General features: G+C 33.5%; 1 pseudogene across 1 annotated transcript; it reads left to right on the forward strand.

Annotated features, from left to right (window-relative positions):
• Positions 1-5,570: 5,570 nt before the first annotated feature.
• On the forward strand, positions 5,571-20,845 carry LOC143241888 (TLC domain-containing protein 2-like; annotated as a pseudogene). The gene is made up of 5 exons (XR_013022320.1): positions 5,571-5,780; positions 8,464-8,546; positions 10,873-10,955; positions 17,438-17,610; positions 20,565-20,845. The product of XR_013022320.1 is annotated as a TLC domain-containing protein 2-like (transcript).
• Positions 20,846-26,326: the final 5,481 nt, after the last annotated feature.

Below are 26,326 nucleotides of genomic sequence, written 5' to 3' on the forward strand. Positions count from 1 at the left end.
TCTGGATAACACTTGTGTTTCTTAGGATGGTTTCTGGACATGATAACACTTGTGTTTCTTAGGTTGGTTTCTGGATATGATAACACTTGTGTTTCTTAGGATGGTTTCTGGATAACACTTGTGTTTCTTAGGTTGGTTTCTGGATAACACTTGTGTTTCTTAGGTTGGTTTCTGGATAACACTTGTGTTTCTTAGGATGGTTTCTGGATAACACTTGTGTTTCTTAGGTTGGTTTCTGGATATGATAACACTTGTGTTTCTTAGAATGGTTTCTGGATATGATAACACTTGTGTTTCTTAGGTTGGTTTCTGGATATGATAACACTTGTGTTTCTTAGGTTAATTTCTAGATATGATAACACTTGTGTTTCTTAGAATGGTTTCTGGATATGATAACACTTGTGTTTCTTAGGATAGTTTCTGGATATGATAACACTTGTGTTTCTTAGAATGGTTTCTGGATATGATAACACTTGTGTTTCTTAGAATGGTTTCTGGATATGATAACACTTGTGTTTCTTAGGATAGTTTCTGGATATGATAACACTTGTGTTTCTTAGGATAGTTTATGGATATGATAACACTTGTGTTTCTTAGGTTGGTTTCTGGATATGATAACACTTGTGTTTCTTAGTTTGGTTTCTGGATATGATAACACTTGTGTTTCTTAGGTTGGTTTCTGGATATGATAACACTTGTGTTTCTTAGGTTGGTTTCTGGATAACACTTGTGTTTCTTAGGATGGTTTCTGGATATGATAACACTTGTGTTTCTTAGGTTGGTTTCTGGATAACACTTGTGTTTCTTAGGATGGTTTCTGGATAACACTTGTGTTTCTTAGGTTGGTTTCTGGATAACACTTGTGTTTCTTAGGATGGTTTCTGGATAACACTTGTGTTTCTTAGAATGGTTTCTGGATATGATAACACTTGTGTTTCTTAGGATAGTTTCTGGATATGATAACACTTGTGTTTCTTAGGATGGTTTCTGGATATGATAACACTTGTGTTTCTTAGGATGGTTTCTGGATATGATAACACTTGTGTTTCTTAGTATGGTTTCTGGATATGATAACACTTGTGTTTCTTAGGATAGTTTCTGGATATGATAACACTTGTGTTTCTTAGGATGGTTTCTGGATATGATAACACTTGTGTTTCTTAGGATGGTTTCTGGATATGATAACACTTGTGTTTCTCAGGATGGTTTCTGGATATGATAACAGTTGTGTTTCTCAGGATGGTTTCTGGATATGATAACACTTGTGTTTCTTAGGATAGTTTCTGGATATGATAACACTTGTGTTTCTTAGGTTGGTTTCTGGATAACACTTGTGTTTCTTAGGATGGTTTCTGGATATGATAACACTTGTGTTTCTTAGGATAGTTTCTGGATATGATAACACTTGTGTTTGTTAGGTTGGTTTCTGGATATGATAACACTTGTGTTTGTTAGGTTGGTTTCTGGATATGATAACACTTGTGTTTGTTAGGTTGGTTTCTGGGTATGATAACACTTGTGTTTGTTAGGTTGGTTTCTGGATATGATAACACTTGTGTTTCTTAGGTTGGTTTCTGGATATGATAACACTTGTGTTTCTTAGGTTGGTTTCTGGATATGATAACACTTGTGTTTCTTAAGATAGTTTCTGGATATGATAACACTTGTGTTTCTTAGGTTGTTTTCTGGATATGATAACACTTGTGTTTCTTAAGATAGTTTCTGGATATGATAACACTTGTGTTTCTTTGGATGGTTTCTGGATAACACTTGTGTTTCTTAGGATAGTTTCTGGATATGATAACACTTGTGTTTCTTTGGATGGTTTCTGGATAACACTTGTGTTTGTTAGGTTGGTTTCTGGATATGATAACACTTGTGTTTCTTAGGATAGTTTCTGGATATGATAACACTTGTGTTTCTTAGTATGGTTTCTGGATATGATAACACTTGTGTTTCTTAGGTTGTTTTCTGGATATGATAACACTTGTGTTTCTTAAGATAGTTTCTGGATATGATAACACTTGTGTTTCTTTGGATGGTTTCTGGATAACACTTGTGTTTCTTAGGATAGTTTCTGGATATGATAACACTTGTGTTTCTTTGGATGGTTTCTGGATAACACTTGTGTTTCTTAGGATAGTTTTTGGATATGATAACACTTGCCCTTCAAACACTTCCTTCTTTTCTCCACTTACAACTGTATACATTGTGACATTACTTTCGTATGGCCCCGAATTCCCCATTATATATGAGACGACATCCAGCATGTTAGCACGTTCATGATAAAGTGCTATTAATTTTGACAATGTGCAAAATTTCATAATTTAAAACAAGCCTACAAACTTATAAACTTTCATTGTGTTAAGTCTCTTAGTTTGGAACAAATGAAATGACTATTAGTGTACCAAAAGGTTGAATACGGTGAAACTTGAGTAAAGAATTGCATTATGCTACTATAATTGTAAATTGACAAATAACTTTTTATAAGCTTAATAAAGTGGTTTAATATTAGGGGGAACAAATCTTTCGACAGACTGTTGCCCATAATTTATCTTTTACTAATGTTCTGTCGAAACATGTAACGTGTTCCTTACAAAATAAAACGACTTCATAATTCTTATAAATTACTCTAAACTTACAGTACTCACTGTTTATTGGGAAGTTAACACGGCTCAAACGTATGAGATTCCGGCACTAAAAATTATAATTATTTAATAGAATTAAAAAGAGACAGATTTTTAATAAAAAGAAAACAGTAAAACAATATTTGATAACAAAAAAAAAATTTAGAGTCGTCTTCAGGATAACCGAGGAGTAAAAATATATACGTGAGTAACGTGCTTACCCTAATCACAATATTTACCTGTCATTAAATTAATAGTGAGATTAATGTATTTAAATATAAGCTTGGAGGAATAGTTATATAACTTATTTTTCGCACTGCTGCCCACAAATAAATGAAAATCTATTTTGAAGTAAAGTGAAAAACTTTCTCAGAATCGAGAGTAAAAAGAAAAATGTAGAGGTATTATTGCCTTTTATCATTAACACCCATGTTACAAATGTAAAAGAGAAGATTTGAGTGTTACGATAGAAGTTATAAATTGATCTAGATAATACTTTAGCGGGAAATGAAAAGGTTTATTTTCAATCAGCTATCTAATTGCTCTTTCTTTCTGGTAAAAGATGTTCAAGGGAAATTTATTTTACCATTATTCCAAACCAATTGTTGTAAAATTTTACTTGAACTTTAGAAGTTTATACAACTGTAAAAAGTGTCAGATATTGAATAAAAACAAACAAACAAACAAATTCGAAAACCACGGATGTTTTTTTTTTGTTTTTTGTTTACAATTTCTAGTGCACATACACTGCTGGCCAAAATCTTAAGGCCAATGAACATAAAGAAAAAATATGCATTTTGCGTTGCTAGACTCAACCACTTATTTGAGTAGAGCTTCGAAAGATGAAAATAAGAAAAGGGAAAATAATAAAAAATTTTTTTTTAGTATTTAATAGAGAAAATGTGAACACTATGAAATTAGCCTAAATACTAGTTAGTCAAAAGTTTAAGATCATATTAAAAAGAAGACCTAAACAGGGTAGGAAATGCCCAACAAGAGGTCTCAGTAGTGAGTTTCACGGCCGTCATTGCGAATATCTCCAGACATTCGCTTTGGCATGGTCGATATAAGCGTTTGTAGAAGGCTGGCTGGAATGTTATTCGAAGTGGTGAATATGGCTTCACGAAGATCATGCACTGTTTAAAATTGACGTCTATTTCTATAAACTTCCCTCGCCATCCACCCCTAAACATTTTCAATGGGGTTCAGTTCGGGCGAACACGCTGGATGGTCCAAAATAATCACGTTATTTGCCATGAAAAAGTAATTTGTCCTGCGGGCATTGTGGATTGTAGCATTGTCCTGCTGAAAGATCCAGTCATTTCCACACAAGCGAAGGCCTTCAGTCAATATGGATGCTCTCTCCAACATGCCAATGTAGCCAACTGCTGTTTGACGCCCCTGTATAACCTGAAGCTCCATTGTTCCATAGCAGGAGAAAGCACCCCAGATCATGATGGAACCTCCTCCACTGTGTCGTGTAGAAAATGTCACCGGTGGGATATTCTTTTCGTGCCAGTAACGTTGGAAGCCGTTTGGACCATCCAGATTAAATTTTTTCTCACCAGAGAATAAAACCTTCGTCCACTTTTCTACGTCCCATGTTTGGTGCTTCTTAGCAAAGTTTAACCGAGCTGTTTTGTGGTGTGGAAGGAGGTGTGGCCTTTGAAGACGTTTACAGTTTTTAAAGCCTTTCTCTCGTAGATGCTGTCTTATTGTTCTTGAGCTGCATTCTGCGTTCGTAAGGGCCTTAACCTGGTTCGACGATCAGCTGGTGTCTTGCCGGACAACCCATCGAATCCTCTTGCTCAACGCCAACGAAATTTTCTTGGGTCGACCACTTGAAATTCTTGTTCTGTATCCCTCAGGGTCTTTTAAGAAATTTGCAACAGCAGTTTTACTACGCCCAATCTCACCAGCAATGGCACTTTGAGAGAGACCTTGCTTTTGCAGCTTGACAATTCTGCCACGTTCAAACTCTGTCAACTTTTAACCAAAGGCCCACTTTTTTTACCTTTGCCATGTTTTTACCCAATGTAACACAAGAGATATCAATGGAAGATGTTGACAACACTAATGCTTGAACACAAATGACTAAATTTCTTTACGTGTTTACCGATTAACGCTTCGTTTCAGTATGGTTTTAAACTTTTGACCAGCTAGTATTTAGGCTAATTTCATAGTGTTCACATTTTCTCTATTAAGTGCTAAAAAGTTTTTTTTATTTTCCCTTTTCCTATTTTCATCTTTCGAAGCTCTTCTCAAATAAGTGGTTGAGTCTAATAACGCAAAATGCATATTTTTTCTTTATGTTCATTGGCCTTAAGATTTTGGCCAGCAGTGTATTTATTAGATGACGGACTTGTGGTGTCGTCTTGATTCTTCTTCCCACGAAACATCACTTAAATGGAACATTTGTCACCATATAAAATACGCTATATGTTATTACAATTTTTACTCAGCGAATATCTTCATTCTAGGAATTTTTCAGTCGATTACCAGTTGTTTTTTTGTTGTTTTTTTTTATCCTTCTTCCCACAAAACTTCACTTGAACGGAACATTTGTCACCATATAAAATGGGATGTATTTTGTTATAGGTTACTTGACGAATGTCTTCATTTTATGATTTTTTTTCGATTTATTACCAGCATTTTTCCCAGAGAATGAAAACTTTTAATTATGAATAAACTGAGTAGTTTATCTGGTATTCCATTTCCTTTTTACTTGACTGTTTAGATGGCGCTATATTGTTTACCTATCACAAGAAATGAATAAAAACCTTGAGGATTGTTTGTGTGGGAGCCGTTATGCGAGTTAATAGCAAGAAGTGTTTTGAAATGTTACGTATCGTATGTCAGTCGTGTAACAAATGAAATTTCGTTATATTAAGTGAGTTTCATGTTTGGACAAACTAAAAAGTTTGGAGAAGTGTTACTGTTAGGATAAAAAAATGGTATATTCATTACTTGCGTTATGGTACTTTGGGCCGGTTGTCTCGTGTATTTCTGTCGGGCTTTTTATGTTTCTCAACAAGTTGACAAGCCAAGTCACACCCTCAGTAGCTAGGAGGTCACCGTTACTTCAGTGGAGATGGAGGAACATCACTGTTTCTTTAATACATTCCTTTACAACGGACTTGCTTCCATATTGTGGTAAGAATGTTTTGACAGTAAAGTAATATATAAAACAAAGCATTTGTTTTAGTCTTAGAAAATTAGAATATTACATCTCTCTGTTATGTCGTGCTCAGTGTATATTCCATGTTCTTTTGTGCTGTTGTGTTATACCATTGCAAACTGTTATTAGTATTAATCTAATGTAATATTTCAGTTTTTTACCTTATATTCTTGCAGTGACTTTATTGGATATGCAACATCAAGACGGTTGTGTGTCGTGCGGATAAAACAACCTGAAGGACAAACTGTGTTATTAACAGCAATCATAGTTTAACGATTTTCCACTTTCTTTAGCTCGGACTGTGGTAATCCAAACTATCACATAATGTCCATGGATGTGCTCTATTGGACCTTTATTTTACTTACTATAATTCGAAGCAATCCATTAAGAAATGCACGAGATATAGAATCCCCAATTTTGACTAAATTTTTTCCCTTTTTTTTCTTCGCACCGAAGATACAAAATTTTATTTGATAGAAAAACATACTTAACTTTTATGGATTGTAATTTGTTTTGTTTTTTTTTTAGATCTGCTGCATTGATAAATTTTTACTACCTACAACTGAGTTGACACTAAACAACAGACACATGTACATAATTATTATACAAAAACTGCTCAAAATTTGATAAGTTTTGCACTCACCTACATAAAAATCACGTGAGTTATTGGCAGAAATTTTTACAGCTTCACCTAAGAGAAAGTAAAAAAAAAAAGTGTATCATTTTTTGTTGTTATCCCGGTAAAAAACTATTGATTTTAAAACAGCAAAACTAGGCTGAAAGGACATGCATGAATTTTGGTTATTAGATCAAGCAAACTAGATTATCAGTTCTAGCTCAGGTTTTTTTACATTTTAGGTGTGTTTGATTAATAGCGTAAGAACCCACAGATGTCCTTTTGAAATTGGTTGTTGAAATAAATTATTAATAGTGTGTTGAAAACAAAATTAACTAAAACACATGTATATGTGTACATAACTAGGTAGAAAGCTTACCTTTTGAGTTTAAGGTAATCAACTGTGATGAAATCCATTAAGTGTTAATAACATCGTGAAGTTCAAAACTAATTAGAACATTATAATCATGAAATGTCAGATTAGTAACAAAGAAAACTAATAAATTAGTTCAAAATATTAAATTATATATTTTAAACACATTTGCTTTTAATGGGCATGATATATTTGATACACCATTTATCAGTAAATAACCATATTCATTTTGAAATCAAATGTCCTGGTAGTATGCCATTTATCAAAATTAGCTGATCTTGTGTTAATTTAAGTGTTTAGTTAAACTAATATGAGAAACAAATCAAAATTCCATTGTTTCTTTAGATAAAATTAATGGATCCATTGGATTTATGCCCTTTACCTACTGTAAATATTTATGGACATCTTTTTATTTACATGTTTTGTTATTTTGTTAAATCCTCTAGAAAACTAGATCAGAATCTAGGAAAATCTGACTTCTCTACTACATGTACAGTAATGTATCTTGACTAATCTGTAGAAATAGCACTTGAGTAATGGTGTATGTCGTGTGAAATTTGTTTTCGTTATAAACTTGCACTAGTTTGACTCACTGATATTTTTATGTTACAGGCATGAACACTGATAATAATTGTAAGATAAAATGCAATTTGGTATCACATTATCATCTTGAATTTACAACTATATTATTTAACACTGATAAACTTTGGTTACATAACAAAGACAGATTCAATCAATGAAAACTTTTGAAATGGACCTTGTATCTTGTACAAGATGTAAGAGAAGATACTATCAAGATGTTTTAAGTTTGTGAAGTCTTATTTCTTTTGTTTTGTAACTGCTGTCTGATGAATTTAATATTCCTGAACATAAATAGCTAACGTTTTTAGGAGGTTCAAAACATATACTTACAAGATTTTCTATCATTTCTCGTATCCGTTTAGTGATTTCAAAGGTCACCCTGCAGAATGTAATTTTTGCTGATAGCTTGTAATAAAAATATTCAAGTATTACTGTTCAACTGTACCATATTTTTTTTCAAAATGCATTAACATGAAATACAGTTGCTGTTTAAATTATAAATGTTTTTTGCTCTCACCTGATTTCTATACTGATCAAAGAACTGTGTGAGGCTATTTGAATTATTAAGTGATTATAGTTTGTGCATATTAGCTTCTAAAGTATATTTTGCTGAGACGTTGGTTGTTTAATGAGACATTATTTTCTTTCCACTTCTCCTCCTATTTTATTTGCATAGAAACTTCAATTCAGCCATGTTTAATTCTTGGAGTGAGCTATTATACGTGCAGTGCAAGTTATTCAGTAGCATTTGAAAGGTGTAATTTCAATGTATAATGTTTAGAAATACATGTATGAAGTCTGCTCAGATCCAATGTTTAGCATATTGTTTGGGCCTAAAAGTTTGTTTTTTATGCGTACATTTAACTAATCTAAATGAATTTATGGATGTAAAATGATGAGAGAATGCATTCTAATCTTTATAAGAATAATGAAACATATAGTTAGTTGGATATACTGATTGCCAGGTCAATGTTTTAGTTTTCTTCTTATCAGAAGCTAATATCTATTTACATTGTTAATGTAGTATCTACTTACATTGTTAATGTTATGTTAAACAAAACAATTTCCATTATGTTGGTTCTTCCAGTTTCTATGAAGTTCCAAAAATGGCTGAAGATATGATTGAAATCCACACTAATAAATCCCATCTTCTGGTTGCTTTCTCCACAGGTATCTAAACTATTTTAGTTTTCCTTTTCATATATATATCTAGTTATTGTGTAAAATTAAATGCAGAAAGCAGTGGCGAAAAGATGACTGTAAGGTAATTGTATATTTTGAAATCTGATGTCAGATGGGCCTTATTATATTTTCATGTTAAATGTTCCATCTGAAACAGTTGAAAGATTTCAACTGCTTGTTACTACTTGTTGATCCTACAGAATTATCCTTATGCAGGAATGATTGAAATAAAGCTTCTCTAGCCATGAGTGTCATGCCAACACAGACCTAGTACAAACATATGGAAACCTCTTCCAAGTGGTCATTTTTTCCTGTACGAAAGAACTCTTGAAATATTTCTTTAATTTGAACATCCAGTCTTTTAGACAGACATCATCACTGTGGTGTGTGTCTCAGAGCTCTTTTCATCATTAATTTAAAACATGGGATAATAATGAAACTTGAGGAATCCCTGGACAGCCAAAATGTATTAGAATGTGATTCTTTGGATATCATTTTCTGTATTCCATGTTCTGAGGTAAAAATAACTTATTCCTATGTACTTTTAGATTTTTAAACATTTGGATATTTTGTGTGAAACAAATGTAGGCATTACAAGTTATCAAAATATGGGATTCCAATTAGTGTCCCTGGAATTCTACACATTATGGGAACAACTGTTCCTACCCTGAAGAGTGACACTTTTTCAGTCATTTAATAGTTTTCTAGTACATGTAGTTGATCGTGGAGTTTGTACGAGGCTGTTATTTATTCCTGGAAACAAGTTGGATCATTACGTATGAGTAAGTAACATTTTTCAACCTCTTGAATAATTTATGGGTACTTGTTCATCTTGTGTCTAATTTTATCTTATGCTTGGACTCTTTATTAGTTTATACAAAGATTTGAACTAATGTACACTAAGGATCATATTTAAAAGGACTCCCTGTGTTTCAGCAGTAAGTTTAAGGCTTATAACTAAATATTAGGTTTCAATATATGTAGCACAAACATCACAGATAACACCTAACAACAAACAAACTGTTTTGGTGTTTAATGAAATAACTTTAATAAAAGCAGGGTGTTGTTTATGAACCAGGTCTTTGAAGGAGAAACCTGAATAACAAGTACATTGTTCAGAAATAAAAGCCATTAATTAAAACTTAAAACAGTTCATTAAGATATGTGAATGCATGGTAATTACTGCTTACTGTTAATTCAAATGTATGATTTTATGCAAATATAGATAACGAATTGTCCTGAGTTTTTGATGTACACATGATATTGTGTATTGTAAAAATATGGCCACATTGTTATGTATTCAGCAAAAAACAAAACAAAAAACCCAAAATTGTAACAGTAAACAATGTGGTCAGTATCTGGGTCGAATAATGTTTAATTTTGTCACTTTTGTTTAACTATTGATTTATTGTGTTTTGTTATCTTTCTTTACACACTAAACAGCTTTATTTTAAACTTTTCATACTGTGCAACAACTCGTGTTATCTGTTTGTTCCAGGTGGAATAATAAATTATCTTGTTAATGATAAAAAATGAGGGTACATACTGATGCTTTGTTGTGAGATAAACTCGTATTAGAAACCTAGCAAACAGCTAGTTTTTATCAGGAACTGTCTTTTACAAAACCCATGGATTACAAGAATCCTCTGAATAGTCATTTTATAAGTAATGTGGGGTAGTTAACCACTGAAAACCCTCTTAAGTTAGATAATTGTTGCATATGAAAAAGGAACAATGATAAATAGTTTTATTTTACTTAAAAAAATAATTTAATGTAATAACACTTGAAGTCCATAATGTTAGTCGAAACAAGCTTTATAGTTGATGGAAGTGTGATGTTAGTTCTTATATGTATCTTGTTTGTTTTCGTGAGGAATATGTTGTACTTGTGTTTTTTGTGTGTATATACACCAATGTTTCTGATACGTCATTCTAATAACAATTTTCAACCATACTGGGAATTTCAAGTTTGTCATTTGAGAACCAGTTTGATTGTTTTTTAAATGAAATATTTAATTTCAGGGTTAAGTTATTGTTGAATGTATACAGGTGAGCTCTTAGATACTGTTTGTAGCAATGTGTTTAAAACTTTATGGTATGTGAACACTATTATATAAATTTTCTTGTTTATTTATAGCTGAGTTACAACAGATATGAAAAACTAGTCAACACATGTAAGAAATAACTACTTGATACTTACAAATAAAAATAATTAAGCTGTTATTGGGCACGTCGTCTAACTCTGAATGTTTTCACCCTTTAAGTAATATTTCTATTGATAAAAGTAATGTTTTCTTTTCTTGTATAATTTCAGGGTACTTTATTTATGATTTCATCGACATGAGCTCAAATCACCGCTGTCGTAACTCGTACGAACTCATGGTTCATCATGCCTTTGTAAGTTGCATTGTTTGTTTTGTTATGATTTAAGTTCATGTACAAGATATTTTTAGCATTATTGGAAGGACCAAAAATAACACCTCCCCATCTACTGCTAAAAGTGGCACAAGTTACGGAAATGTAGAAGCATCTATTAATGTGTTTATCACTTGCTTTACTGTTTACTACTCAGTGTATTTCTGTTAACACAACATTTGGAAGACATGTCTGTTCAACTATTTTGCAAATAACCTATAAAGAACACACAAAAAGAAACATTTGTTTTAAAAATTTATGATAATATTAATTATTCACCTTTTTAAATACAAAACAAATTTCTATACATCTGAAATTCATAGTCCTGTAGTTAAAAAGGAATACATCTAATTTCATCCTTTTCATAAATGTTAACTTACAGAAAGTTTAAAGATTTCTAAAACTAAATCTATTGAATTGTGGTTTAATTTGTTTGAGATAAAATTGAAATCAAGAAAATATTTTGAAAATGAGTAAAAGTAATCGTAGAAACTACATAATGTTAAGTAAATAACTGTGGCATGAAGCGTAAGAGAAGATAACTTAAATGGTCCGCATTTAACTTCGTAATATGAAGGTCACGGGTTTGAATGCCCATCCAACAAATGTGCTTGTCATTTCAACTTTGGGAGCATTGTAATGTGATGATCAATCGCAGTATTTGTTGGCAAAAGAATAGCCTGTGGTGGATAGTGACAACTAGCTGCCCTCCCTCAACTCCTTTACTATTAAATTAGGGACAGATAGTCCTGTGGTGGATAGTGACAACTAGCTGCCTTCTCTCTACTCCTTTACTATTAAATTAGGGACAGATAGTCCTCTGGTGGATAGTGACAACTAGCTGCCTTCTCTCTACTCCTTTACTATTAAATTAGGGACAGATAGTCCTCTGGTGGATAGTGACAACTAGCTGGCTTCTCTCTACTCCTTTACTATTAAATTAGGGACAGACAGTCCTCTAATGGATAGTGACAACTAGCTGCCTTCCCTCTACTCCTTTACTATTACGTTAGGGACATATAGTCCTCTGGTGGATAGTGACAACTAGCTGCCTTCCCTCTACTCCTTTACTATTAAATTAGGGACAGATAGCTCTCTGGTGGATAGTGACAACTATCTGCCTTCTCTCTACTCCTTTACTATTAAATTAGGGACAGATAGTCTTCTGGTGTATAGTGACAACTAACTGCCTTCCCTCCACTCCTTTACTATTAAATTAGGGACAGATAGTCCTGTGGTGGATAGTGACAACTAGCTGCCTTCCCTCTACTCCTTTACTATTAAATTAGGGACAGACAGTCCTCTGGTGGATAGTGACAACAAGCTGCCTTCTCTCTACTCCTTTACTATTAAATTAGGGACAGATAGTCCTTTGGTGGATAGTGACAACTAGCTGCCTTCTCTCTACTCCTTTACTATTAAATTAGGGACAGATAGTTCTCTGGTGGATAGTGACAACTAGCTGCCTTCCCTCTACTCCTTTACTATTAAATTAGGGACAGACAGTCCTCTGGTGGATAGTGACAACAAGCTGCCTCTCTCTACTCCTTTACTATTAAATTAGGGACAGATAGTCCTTTGGTGGATAGTGACAACTAGCTGCCTTCTCTCTACTCCTTTACTATTAAATTAGGGACAGATAGTTCTCTGGTGGATAGTGACAACTAGCTGCCTTCCCTCTACTCCTTTACTATTAAATTAGGGACAGATAGTTCTCTGGTGGATAGTGACAACTAGCTGCCTTCCCTCTACTCCTTTACTATTAAATTAGGGACAGATTGTCCTCTAATGGATAGTGGCAACTAGCTGCCTTCCCTCTACTCCTTTACTATTAAATTAGGGACAGATTGTCCTCTGGTGGATAGTGACAACTAGCTGCCTTCTCTACTCCTTTTCTATTAAATTAGGGACAGATTGTCCTGTGGTGGATAGTGACAACTAGCTGGCTTCTCTCTACTCCTTTACTACTAAATTAGGGACAGACAGTCCTGTGGTGGATAGTGACAACTAGCTGCCTTCTCTCTACTCCTTTACTATTAAATTAGGGACAGATAGTCCTTTGGTGGATAGTGACAACTAGCTGCCTTCCCTCTACTCCTTTACTATTAAATTAGGGACAGATTGTCCTGTGGTGGATAGTGACAACTAGCTGCCTTCCCTCTACTCCTTTACTATTAAATTAGGGACAGATAGTCCTCTGGTGGATAGTGACAACTAGCTGCCTTCCCTCTACTCCTTTACTATTAAATTAGGGACAGATAGTCCTCTGGTGGATAGTGACAACTAGCTGCCTTCCCTCTACTCCTTTACTATTAAATTAGGGACAGATAGTCCTCTGGTGGATAGTGACAACTAGCTGGCTTCTCTCTACTCCTTTACTATTAAATTAGGGACAGACAGTCCTGTGGTGGATAGTGACAACTAGCTGCCTTCTCTCTACTCCTTTACTATTAAATTAGGGACAGACAGTCCTGTGGTGGATGACAACTAGCTGGCTTCTCTCTACTCCTTTACTATTAAATTAGGGACAGATAGTCCTTTGGTGGATAGTGACAACTAGCTGGCTTCTCTCTACTCCTTTACTATTAAATTAGGGACAGATTGTCCTGTGGTGGATAGTGACAACTAGCTGCCTTCCCTCTACTCCTTTACTATTAAATTAGGGACAGATTGTCCTGTGGTGGATAGTGACAACTAGCTGCCTTCCCTCTACTCCTTTACTATTAAATTAGGGACAGATTGTCCTGTGGTGGATAGTGACAACTAGCTGCCTTCCCTCTACTCCTTTACTATTAAATTAGGGACAGATTGTCCTGTGGTGGATAGTGACAACTAGCTGCCTTCCTCTACTCCTTTACTATTAAATTAGGGACAGATTGTCCTGTGGTGGATAGTGACAACTAGCTGCCTTCCCTCTACTCCTTTACTATTAAATTAGGGACAGATTGTCCTGTGGTGGATAGTGACAACTAGCTGCCTTCCCTCTACTCCTTTACTATTAAATTAGGGACAGATTGTCCTGTGGTGGATAGTGACAACTAGCTGCCTTCCCTCTACTCCTTTACTATTAAATTAGGGACAGATAGTCCTCTGGTGGATAGTGACAACTAGCTGCCTTCCCTCTACTCCTTTACTATTAAGTTAGGGACATATAGTTTTCTGGTGGATAGTGACAACTAGCTGCCTTCTCTCTACTCCTTTACTATTAAATTAGGGACAGATAGTCCTCTGGTGGATAGTGACAACTAGCTGCCTTCTCTCTACTCCTTTTCTATTAAATTAGGGACAGATTGTCCTGTGGTGGATAGTGACAACTAGCTGGCTTCTCTCTACTCCTTTACTACTAAATTAGGGACAGACAGTCCTGTGGTGGATAGTGACAACTAGCTGCCTTCTCTCTACTCCTTTACTATTAAATTAGGGACAGATAGTCCTTTGGTGGATAGTGACAACTAGCTGCCTTCCCTCTACTCCTTTACTATTAAATTAGGGACAGATTGTCCTGTGGTGGATAGTGACAACTAGCTGCCTTCCCTCTACTCCTTTACTATTAAATTAGGGACAGATAGTCCTCTGGTGGATAGTGACAACTAGCTGCCTTCCCTCTACTCCTTTACTATTAAATTAGGGACAGATAGTCCTCTGGTGGATAGTGACAACTAGCTGCCTTCCCTCTACTCCTTTACTATTAAATTAGGGACAGATAGTCTTCTGGTGGATAGTGACAACTAGCTGGCTTCTCTCTACTCCTTTACTATTAAATTAGGGACAGACAGTCCTGTGGTGGATAGTGACAACTAGCTGCCTTCTCTCTACTCCTTTACTATTAAATTAGGGACAGACAGTCCTGTGGTGGATAGTGACAACTAGCTGGCTTCTCTCTACTCCTTTACTATTAAATTAGGGACAGATAGTCCTTTGGTGGATAGTGACAACTAGCTGGCTTCTCTCTACTCCTTTACTATTAAATTAGGGACAGATTGTCCTGTGGTGGATAGTGACAACTAGCTGCCTTCCTCTACTCCTTTACTATTAAATTAGGGACAGATTGTCCTGTGGTGGATAGTGACAACTAGCTGCCTTCCCTCTACTCCTTTACTATTAAATTAGGGACAGATTGTCCTGTGGTGGATAGTGACAACTAGCTGCCTTCCCTCTACTCCTTTACTATTAAATTAGGGACAGATTGTCCTGTGGTGGATAGTGACAACTAGCTGCCTTCCCTCTACTCCTTTACTATTAAATTAGGGACAGATAGTTCTCTGGTGGATAGTGACAACTAGCTGCCTTCCCTCTACTCCTTTACTATTAAATTAGGGACAGATAGTCCTCTGGTGGATAGTGACAACTAGCTGCCTTCCCTCTACTCCTTTACTATTAAATTAGGGACAGATAGTCTTCTGGTGGATAGTGACAACTAGCTGGCTTCTCTCTACTCCTTTACTATTAAATTAGGGACAGACAGTCCTGTGGTGGATAGTGACAACTAGCTGCCTTCTCTCTACTCCTTTACTATTAAATTAGGGACAGATAGTTCTCTGGTGGATAGTGACAACTAGCTGGCTTCTCTCTACTCCTTTACTATTAAATTAGGGACAGACAGTCCTGTGGTGGATAGTGACAACTAGCTGGCTTCTCTCTACTCCTTTACTATTAAATTAGGGACAGATAGTCCTCTGGTGGATAGTGACAACTAGCTGGCTTCTCTCTACTCCTTTACTATTAAATTAGGGACAGATTGTCCTCTGGTGTATAGTGACAACTAGCTGCCTTCCCTCTACTCCTTTACTATTAAATTAGGGACAGATAATCCTCTAATGGATAGTGACAACTAGCTGCCTTCTCTCTACTCCTTTACTATTAAATTAGGGACAGATAGTCCTCTGGTGGATAGTGACAACTAGCTGCCTTCTCTCTACTCCTTTACTGTTAAATTAGGGACAGATAGTCCTCATGTAGCATTGCATGTAATTCGAAACCCAAGTAATGAATATAAATTTGTTTTGCCCTTTTCAGGGTTTTTATATAATTTGATTACAACCTAAGTGTAATCTTCTCATTACAGCCACCTAACCATGCACTAGATGGCACGACAATAAAGTTCTTTTTATTTTTGTGCTTTGAAAATTCTAAAATTAAAAGACTGTTTTGTTTTCTCTTTATCCAAAAACAGATTTAGTGAATTTATTTTTTGTAACGTTGAAAATACAAGACAGTGATTAGAATCTGTGAGTGTTGTCTAAGTTTGCCTTTATCTGTTATAGTCCTAGTAAAGAAGTCTTGGTGTTTGTTCTCTGAGCAAGAACAGTACTTAATGTATAAGTGATGCAAAAGTGTACAATAAATTGTTGAACACCAGAATTATAGCATTGTTTTCAAACATGTGAAAGATTATAAATGAATACTGAAGCTATTAAAGTGAATTTACACTAAAAAATATGTGAAAACAGTTGGTAAAGATGCAGCCCATGAAACAAAAATTGTTATAATAATACTAGTATGGTATTACATAATTATAATAATAATTTGAATTACATTATTTTCTGTTCTTGTTGTTGTTTTAGCACAAAGCTACACAAAATGTTATTTGCATGGTGGGGAAGTGAGTCCCTGATTTTATTAGGGTAAATCTGTAAACTTGCTACAAGGGGTCTATTGTTTTCTCAGTAGGCTTTTTGGTTAATAATTGAGCTGAACAAATTTACTGTATTAGAACAAATAGTATTGCTTAGTGTTTTTATATCCTCCTTATGATTTAGTGTCTTAAGAGTATATAGAGCAGTTATGTGTACATATGTAATGTTTAAATTATTAAAGTTTTATAATGATGTTGTATCACACGTGTTACTACTAAATACAGTGTGCTGAAATAAAGATATTTAAACCCTGTTTTGACACTGGTAAATCTAGACTTAAATTGCTAACACTTCTGGGGTTTGATCCCTGTGGTGTACACAGCAAATAGCTCAACATGGCTTTGTTTTAAGATAAAAAAAAAAAAAGCTAATTTGGGTTTTACAAGTATTTCATTTGGCACACAGATGGTGATTAATACCATGTGAAGTTGGAAGTTAGTTTCTATATTAGTTTTGTAGAATAAAGAAATAAATATATCTTTTTGTTACTTATAAAGTGTGCATTAGTAATAATGTTAGGACTTGTTTTTCAGTTTTTAGATCAATTACTAACACATACTGTTTTGACAGCACTATACTATAAAGTTTTACTCACATTCTGTTAATAGTTCTTGTAAATTTGTATTTTTGTAATTAAATTGGAAGAGCTGGACTTGGTTTAAATGTATTTCTCTTCTGCTAAGTGTTTGTTTATGAATATGTTAAAGAAAACTGAGTTGATAAGTACATATTGCTGTGATAGGTTTTGACTAAATTCTGTTTTAGTATTGGATTATAAATGACCTAAATGAAGGATTATTATTATGCTAATAGTTTTTTAATGTATAGGTCATCCTTTGTTTTGGGATCACCGTATGTACAAAACTATAACGTAGGTTATGCTTTAGCTGCTCTACTTGTGGAAGTAAATAACATATTTCTTCATCTGAGACAGTTGATGGTTATAGTAAGCATCAGCAAGAGTAACCCTTGGTATAGACTGAATAGTCTTGCAAACCTAGGTGAGTTTTGTTTGTCTTCTGTACAATCCAGGATAATTTTTAGTATCAAATCTGTTCTCTTTCAATGTTTACTTCTACAGTCTTATTTATGAAAGGAGGCTTCTTTCTTTAATATGGTTAAATTTTTTTACTTATGAAAATTTAATGGGCTTTTGTCTACATGTTTAACCTTTTAAGTTTTTGTTTACAAAAATCAGTATTGACATTTTCTGTAATTGTTTTTTATTATTGTTTGAGATGTTTTTATTTCACAAAGTGTCAAATATTTTTATGTAAGGTTACATTTTGTACTGTAGTGTATCATTTATGTTAACTTCATAAGGGACATGATGAATAAAGCAATTAGAATGATGAATTATACAAAATGCTTAAGTTAAAACAATTTTTTGGCTAGAAACCATATCTTTCTATGACTGTTGAGCAAGGCCATAATTAGGAATATAAATAGTAGTTTTGTTAAACCAGTAAACATGCAGTCTGTTTCTATGGAATCACTGAGAATTATTTATAACAAGTTCAGAATATTGTTGAATTGTGAAATGGTTAGTCTGTCTGTACAGAGAAATATTTGTTATTAACAGAGTATTCAACAATTCTCAAACTGTTAATGTTGACAAATAAACAGAGTACAACCAGTGATGTCGAGAACCCATATATATATATGCAAAAACGGCTCATTTGGGTTGAGAAAATATTTTACATAGAAGAGCGAACAATGTTTCGACTTTCTTCGGTCATCGTCAGGTTCAAAAGAAAGAGGTAACTGACGGAAGCTGATCACATGTTTGGAAGGGGTTGTGTAACTGAGTGTCGGAATGTAGGGGCGTGTTAGATGTTTGAATATACAATTTACAGAAGTTCCAACCACTGAAGCCTGCAAGATAGCCTTAGAACTCTATATCCGAGACCCTAACCCAACTATAGACATTCCCAGCAACCAATTAGCAACCCTCATAGAATTCACCACAATAAAGACAAACTTCATGTTCAACAACCACAACTATATACAAACAAATGGCTAAGCATTGGCAACCCAGTATTGCCAGTTCTAGCCAATATTTTTATGATGCAAGTTGAAACACAAGCAATTAACACAGCATTACATCGACCACTATATTGGAACAGATATGTAGATGACATGGTTGCGGGATTCACATCTACAGAACACACACTTAATTTTTTCAATCACATTAACTCTATACATCCCAACATTAACTTCACATGTGAACAGGAAAAAAAGCTATCGAATATCATTTCTTAACCTCAAAATTACAAGAACCGACACACAATTCAAAACAGAAATCCACAGAAAAATCACTCATATTGGACTATACATTCCTTGGGACTTGGCACATGAAACAAAACAAAAACTCAGCATACTAAGAAACCAAATAAACACAGCCATAAAACAATGCTCGCCAGATAAAATTAACGATGAATTACACAAAATAAAACAATACTTCATCAACATCAATACGTTTCCTCCACAAATCGTAGAAAACCATTATACGCACACACCTGGACAGAAAGCAAAATCAACCAACAAAAATAAATATCTCACGAAACAATATACTGCTGCATACCATATATTCCCAACATCAGCAAAAAAATAACCAACATTTGGCAAAAACTAGTGACAAAATATGACATTCCAGTTAATATCAAATTTATTCAAAAACCAGGCACAAAACTGAGGTCTATACTATGTAAAAACTACACTGACAAACACCACACCAACATTATTTACAAAATACAATGTGATAACTGCCACGACTTCTATATTGGAGAAACAAGTAGAAAAATGGAAACCAGATTCAAAGAACATAAGTCACCTTCACACGTTTTCGAACACTGCAAGTCAAATAAACACAACATAACCATAGAAAACACTCAAATACTAAATAAAGAAACATACATAAACAAAAGCAAAATTAAAGAAGCTTTACTTATACAACAACTTAAATCCAAAGTAAACCAATATAAAGGAATGCCTTTATACCTATATTAATACAATAAAATAAATAAAATTGTATATTCAAACATCTAATACCGCCCCTACATTCCGACACTCAGTTACAGAACCCTTCCAAGCGTGGTCAACTTCCGTTCAGTTACCTCTTTCTTTGTGAACCTGGCGATGACCGAAGAAGGTAGAAACGTTGTTCGCTCTTCTATGTAAAATATTTTCTCAACCCAAACGAACCGTTTTAGATATATTCAACAATTCTCAAACTGTTAATGCTTGACAAATAAACAGAGTATTCCAACAATTCTCAAACTGTTAATGCTTAACAAATAAACAGAGTATTCCAACAATTCTCAAACTGTTAATGCTTAACAAATAAACAGAGTATTCCAACAATTCTCAAACTGTTAATGCTTAACAAATAAACAGAGTATTCCAACAATTCTCAAACTGTTAATGCTTAACAAATAAACAGAGTATTCCAACAATTTTCAAACTGTTAATGCTTAACAAATAAACAGTGTATTCCAACAATTTTCAAACTGTTAATGCTTAACAAATAAACAGTGTATTCCAACAATTTTCAAACTGTTAATGCTTAACAAATAAACAGTGTATTCCAACAATTTTCAAACTGTTAATGCTTAACAAATAAACAGTGTATTCCAACAATTTTCAAACTGTTAATGCTTAACAAATAAACAGTGTATTCCAACAATTCTCAAACTGTTAATGCTTAACAAATAAACAGTGTATTCCAACAATTCTCAAACTGTTAATGCTTAACAAATAAACAGTGTATTCCAACAATTCTCAAACTGTTAATGCTCGATAAGTGCTGCTGGAGAGATGTACATATATGGATTAGTTTATTTCTAGCTGTGTTTAACCTTTATTGTAGCTTAGTTGTGTTCAGAAACGTTCCCATCTTAGACAACGTGACTTGATGTTTATTTTGTTGTCTGCATTAACCATTCCTTTTCTTCAGCTACCTTTATTCTGTTCAGAGTGGTGGCTGGCCTGGATGACTCGTTGGCTCGTGGTACACAGAGAACTCGTGCCTCTGTATGCATATACTTGTGGGAGTATCGGCCTTGCTGCCATTGTACTGATGAGTATTGTACTTTTCTTTAGACTATTAAATAGTGATTTTGGGCCCAAGCGTAACAAAGAAGGAGACATTCTTACAAGACCAAATGAAGCGTTCTCCCTGGAGCTTACCAAAAAGAAAGATTAAATTAGTGGTCAAATCCATAACCAACTGCTCTTCCATTGTTATTAACATCTCGGGTGTCAACGTATTCTACTGACTTAATTGTTTACTCTTGCTTGAAAATCATTTTTTATCTCTCTGTGTGTGTGTGTGTGTGTGTGCAATAAATAATTATTTTCTTTAAAATTTTAAAATACTTTTAGAAAATAACTAACAGTAAGTTTTGTTCAGTTTGAATGTCTGTTGCTTGATGTATTATTTTGTTGGTAAAATATACCTAAGAGTTATAACTTGTACATGTTTTTATTAAACATCTTTGTTAGTTGTCTTAAGCTAAATTTATAATTCACTGAGCCTGAAAGTAAAAACTCTTTTACTTCTATGATGTTATGTTGTTGGTGTTGTGTACATTTCTGTTAGGTTTGGAAAGCAGTCTTAAGTCGTTCTAGTTTATAGTTTGTACCTTAACTAACCAGTGCATCATGGCTCCAGATGAACTAATAACCTGCATAGAAAATACTTCTGTATAGCATCTGCAATGTAAGATAAATTGAAAAGGCTTAGTAGGTGGGATGGAATGTTCTCTCATGTCTGCATGCTCTTGTGCCTTTAATACTAATTTAAATGCATGTTCGAACAGTTAACTATTTTGTTTGCAGGACAAATGTAAAGGAAGAGACTTGTTGTTTTTACTAACTTTAGCAAATTAGTGAGGGATAGGCTATGGACTGAAGATTAGTTTGTAGTAGTTCAGTATAAGTTGGTTGTAAGGGGCAGCATTTTACTAGAGTTTAAAAAGGGTTTTGATGATTGACTGAAAAAAGGTGAAGAGTAAATCTAAACATATCTTTGTATTTTTTCTTGTAAGGGTGGATATGAAAGGACAACCTTGAAGAACCAGATGTCTGTGTGTTATGCTAAACACAATAATCTGTTACTTTATTTAGAATAGTCTTGCTTAGATAGATTTTTAATGAAAGTAACATAGATCCATTGTAACAAAATTTAAGGTAATTTTATTAATTCAGAAATATTTATTCTACAGTGAATTTTGATATATATTTTTATTTAATGAGAAATTTTTATATCGTAAATTATAATAACAAAGTTTGAAAAGTATTTTTACAAATAAGAGATGCTATAAATTTTGATAAACAACAAAGTCGGAGTATAAAAATGTGTAATGATATATCTAAGAGTTTCACATAGAAAGGTGGTTGACACTGTATTTGCTACACTTTCATGTAGTAGTCATGACTTTCTTTCATCATTAGAAATATTCTTGTAAAACATTTTTTCGCTGTATCTAAATATATAGCTTTCTACTGTCTTTTAAAGTTACCCTATACAACCAAATTACGTTTTTACGATGCATAGTGACTATATGTAAGGAGTTTCAAGTGATTTGTGGATATGAAAAATTATTTCAACTGTGAAATAATGGTAAATGCTAAACTCTGGAAGACAAGTTTTATAATGTATCTCTAATACTTTTGTATAATGTGTGGAACATGTGTGTGAACAGTTTTTCATTTTGACACTTGTACAGGATCGTTTGTGACTTAAGCTTTAATTGTTGGTGATGCTGAATATTGTTTTGATAATTGTGACAATTTTGAATAAGAGAAAAAAAAATGGTTAAGACTATTTTCTTAAAAAGAGATTAAAACTCTTCAGACTAACCTGAAGCTGGCTGTAGTAAGTTTGAGATGTACACTTCTTGTTTTCACAAACTCCGTGCACGTGAAATGAAAACCTCACCTTTTCTATCATAACCTTGTGTAAGATCAATCAGTCAGTCGTTTTAAGTGCTGTACTCCAGAAGTAACAGCAGTATTATGTAGAAAACTCAATTGAAGCTTCAAATAACCCATTAACAATTCTTTTAATTGAACTACTTATTAAGTTATTAGAGATGATATTACATATATTCATGTAACATGATTTGTCAATTGAAGCTTCAAATAACCCATTAACAATTCTTTTGATTGAACTACTTATTAAGTTATTAGAGATGATATTATATATATTCATGTAACATGATTTGTATTTTTGTATTTAAAAATATTATTTGAAGGTTGTACATCTCAAAAAAAAGACAGTTTGACTGTTTGTCAAGTGAATTCTGGCCTGTCAGAGTTAAAATGTACTGTAGTGATGTCATAAGAAGTGAAAGCTAGTAACATACTTGTGTCGAAAAACTATTTTAAATGGTCAGTATAAAATTTTGGACAGTTTTACTTATTTTTTACCAAAGTATATTTTTAAAATATGCAGTGGTTTTTCCATTTTTATCCCAGTCTTGCAACTACAAACTGTATATTTTAAAGCAGTCTATATTTACACAAGTGTTACAGTTTGCTACTGTATTTTCAAACTTTAATTGTTTTTATTCCAACATAATATCAGTACAACTGTTTCTGTGGCCTTGTGTTGGATAAAAGAATTTTTAAAAGATGTTAGCATGTGTACCATGAAAGTTAACTGAAGTTTACTGGTATATGCAGACAAAGTTATTACAAAACTTCTTTATTGGAAATGTAAAGTACCATTACTGTATTTTTTTATTGTGAGAGAGAAATATAATTACAGCGACTTTTTTAAATTCTCCTTTTGAGTAACTAAGTGCTAAATATAACTACTATTATTATGTTATCACTTAGTCTTATATATTTTTGTGGCACTATAAATATACATTATGCTTCAAAGTTTCAGGTAAATCATTTATCCTATTTTGATACAGTATTACTAGAAAAACTACATTAAAAAAAAAGAAGATACGATGTTAAGTGTTCTTATGCTAACCCTTGTTAGTAAGTAAAGTCTTGGTATACCTTGTTTAGTTTTTAATAAACTGCCCTTTATATAAGATACGATGTTAAGTGTTCTTATGCTAACCCTTGTTAGTAAGTAAAGTCTTGGTATACCTTGTTTAGTTTTAATAAACTGCCTTTATATAAGATACTTGTTAGTAACCCTTGTTAGTAAGTAAAGTCTTGGTATACCTTGTTTAGTTTTAATAAACTGCCCTTTATATTTTGAACTTGACTCAGTAGGTCTCACTCAAAGGAAACTTAACATTTCTAAATGCACTGTAAGTTTACATTTACACAAATGAGAAGATTTTCTATTTGTGTAAAGTGAGTAATGAGCCAAAAACAGTGCAGCAGCTGATCTCACTGAAACTGTCAAGTCAAAGAAGAATTATTTTATAATGTGACAGTTCACCCAACTCTGGTGAGAACAAAACAACTCTTATAAAAATGTCTTTTTATACTTTGTCACATTTTTTTTGGCTAATGAAGATCCGGTTAATGATTACAATTTCAAAGCAGGAAGAAAGTGAATATTTGTGTTATAAAGTTGTTGTCATACTGTTAAATAAGGTGGTCCTGAAACTGTTTTGCCCATGAGCTTGCCTCTTTAGAAGTGGCCAAATTTTCACTTTTATTTATTAGTAAAGAAAGTCTATTTTTGTGTGTGTGCATGTATTATTTTGGTTTAATATCAATATGTAACCTCTTTAACAGTACCTGAATTTAGTTCGTTTGATAACTTTAACTTTTGTTGTCTCTTTTCGTCATTATTGCACAGGTTATTTGTTTACCATGTTTTTTATTATGATAAAGTGATTTGACTAACCTTGTCAAGTTACATTGTTCAGTGTTTTATCAACATTCGCTTTGCATAAATTTGACTTAATTGTCAATACTAAATGTGATATTACTTTTATATTTTCAGGTTTGTAATAAAATATATTTATGATGTGCTAAAAAATTCGTAGGCCCCTAGAGTCTTGATAAAACTGAAATAGAAACCATATTATTAGCACATCATGAATATATTACCATGTAAGGAACATGAACCCAATTCAGATAAGTATACTCTTATATTTCCTAATATAAGTATTTTAGGTGATTTAAAGCTAAAGTACCTACATGAACACTTAACCTTTATTAATGGACACCACATCCTGTCAAAATACATTGTTGGAGCTAAAATCAACGATGCCATAGCTATTCTCTTCCCAAATATGTCTGATTTCTTATAATTCACTTTGGTACAAATGACCTTAAACAATGTGATAAGACTACTGAAAACTGCTTCTCAGAACTTGAAAACACAATAACACATCTTCAGCCTCAGACTACACATTAGAATGGCTATTTCTTGTGTAATACATAGACACGTGAACAAACACACTTTCAGTGATTTCAACACAAAAAACAACTCAACAAGAAAATTCAACATTTTAATGAATTAATCAAACTTTTATGTAGACTCAACTCCCAACTTGCCTTCATTAACCACACAAACCTAATACCACTCGCTAATTTCCTTGCACAAGATGGACTTCACCTCAGCTTCTCAACTTGGCTTCAAATATTGTATTTCCTGCAGCATTCTTCCACTCTTGTCTTCTAAGTTACCCCAATCATCTCCCATTCTTACTTCTAATAGTTCTTCTACTGTCCCCTGTCCAAATTCCACATTTCTTTCTATCTTAGAAGCTACCAGATCCCATAACAGCACTTCTATCACTCGGTGTACACAATAAAAAAACTAAACACTGTCTCACTGTGATCCTTCAAGTTCTGCTGGAAGAGTAAACAAAAACCCCCAAAACATTACATTCCCCAACTAACATTATTCTTACACTTCTGTTTGCTCTGGTTTACCCATGAAACTTTTCATTCCTATATCTCCAAAACCACACCAAGTCACTATCAATATAACAAACCCCACATATTCTATACTACAGTCTTCACCAGTCGATCAATCGCATGTAAAATTACCTTCGTCAGAAAACAGCAGTCTTTCATCTTTTACTGTAAACTCTCAGCATGACCAGCAATACACTCAACACTCTGAAAGAGATGGTTACTTTCCTTCTCTTTCACTTATTCCAATACCTGCCAACATTTGGCATGAATCAAGTGATGAACCACTCAGTTACAGTAGGAAACAACTATTTCAGAAACTTAAACTCGCTGAGAAATGACAAAGCATTATCAATATGCCAAGTTGCTAGCACATAGCGTAAAATACAGAAACAAACCTCAGTCTCTCACATTAAAAGCACTGATAACAATAGGAGCACATAATAATAACTTGTGCAACAGATCCTTGAAAACACCTCCTTATAACTCAATAATATCACTAAAATATTCTGTCAAAACTGTCGATATTCTAGATGTAGAAATCCCCCATTATTATCATCCATACAATCCTTCGGAGGAAGAAAAAGAAAAACTGCAAAACTTCACAAATAAAACTAATACGTTCGAAAGAATAACAAAACCAGCTTTCTACTAACAACACCAATACAAAAAATTCTTCTTACAGCATTCCTTTTATCATAAAGAAACTACCATGACATTAAATAATCTCGTAAAAGCACAAAACTCCCTCTATCTCCAACTGAACAGACTAAAAACACTGTACTCTAATATGCTTAAACCTTCTTAAACTAACAAATATGTTGAAAATAACAGCAACCACAAAAACATGCAAATAACAATCATGAAATATCTCTA

This window comes from Tachypleus tridentatus, unplaced genomic scaffold (genome assembly GCF_004210375.1).
Source record: "Tachypleus tridentatus isolate NWPU-2018 unplaced genomic scaffold, ASM421037v1 Hic_cluster_1, whole genome shotgun sequence".
Classification (NCBI taxonomy): Eukaryota; Metazoa; Arthropoda; class Merostomata; order Xiphosura; family Limulidae; genus Tachypleus; species Tachypleus tridentatus.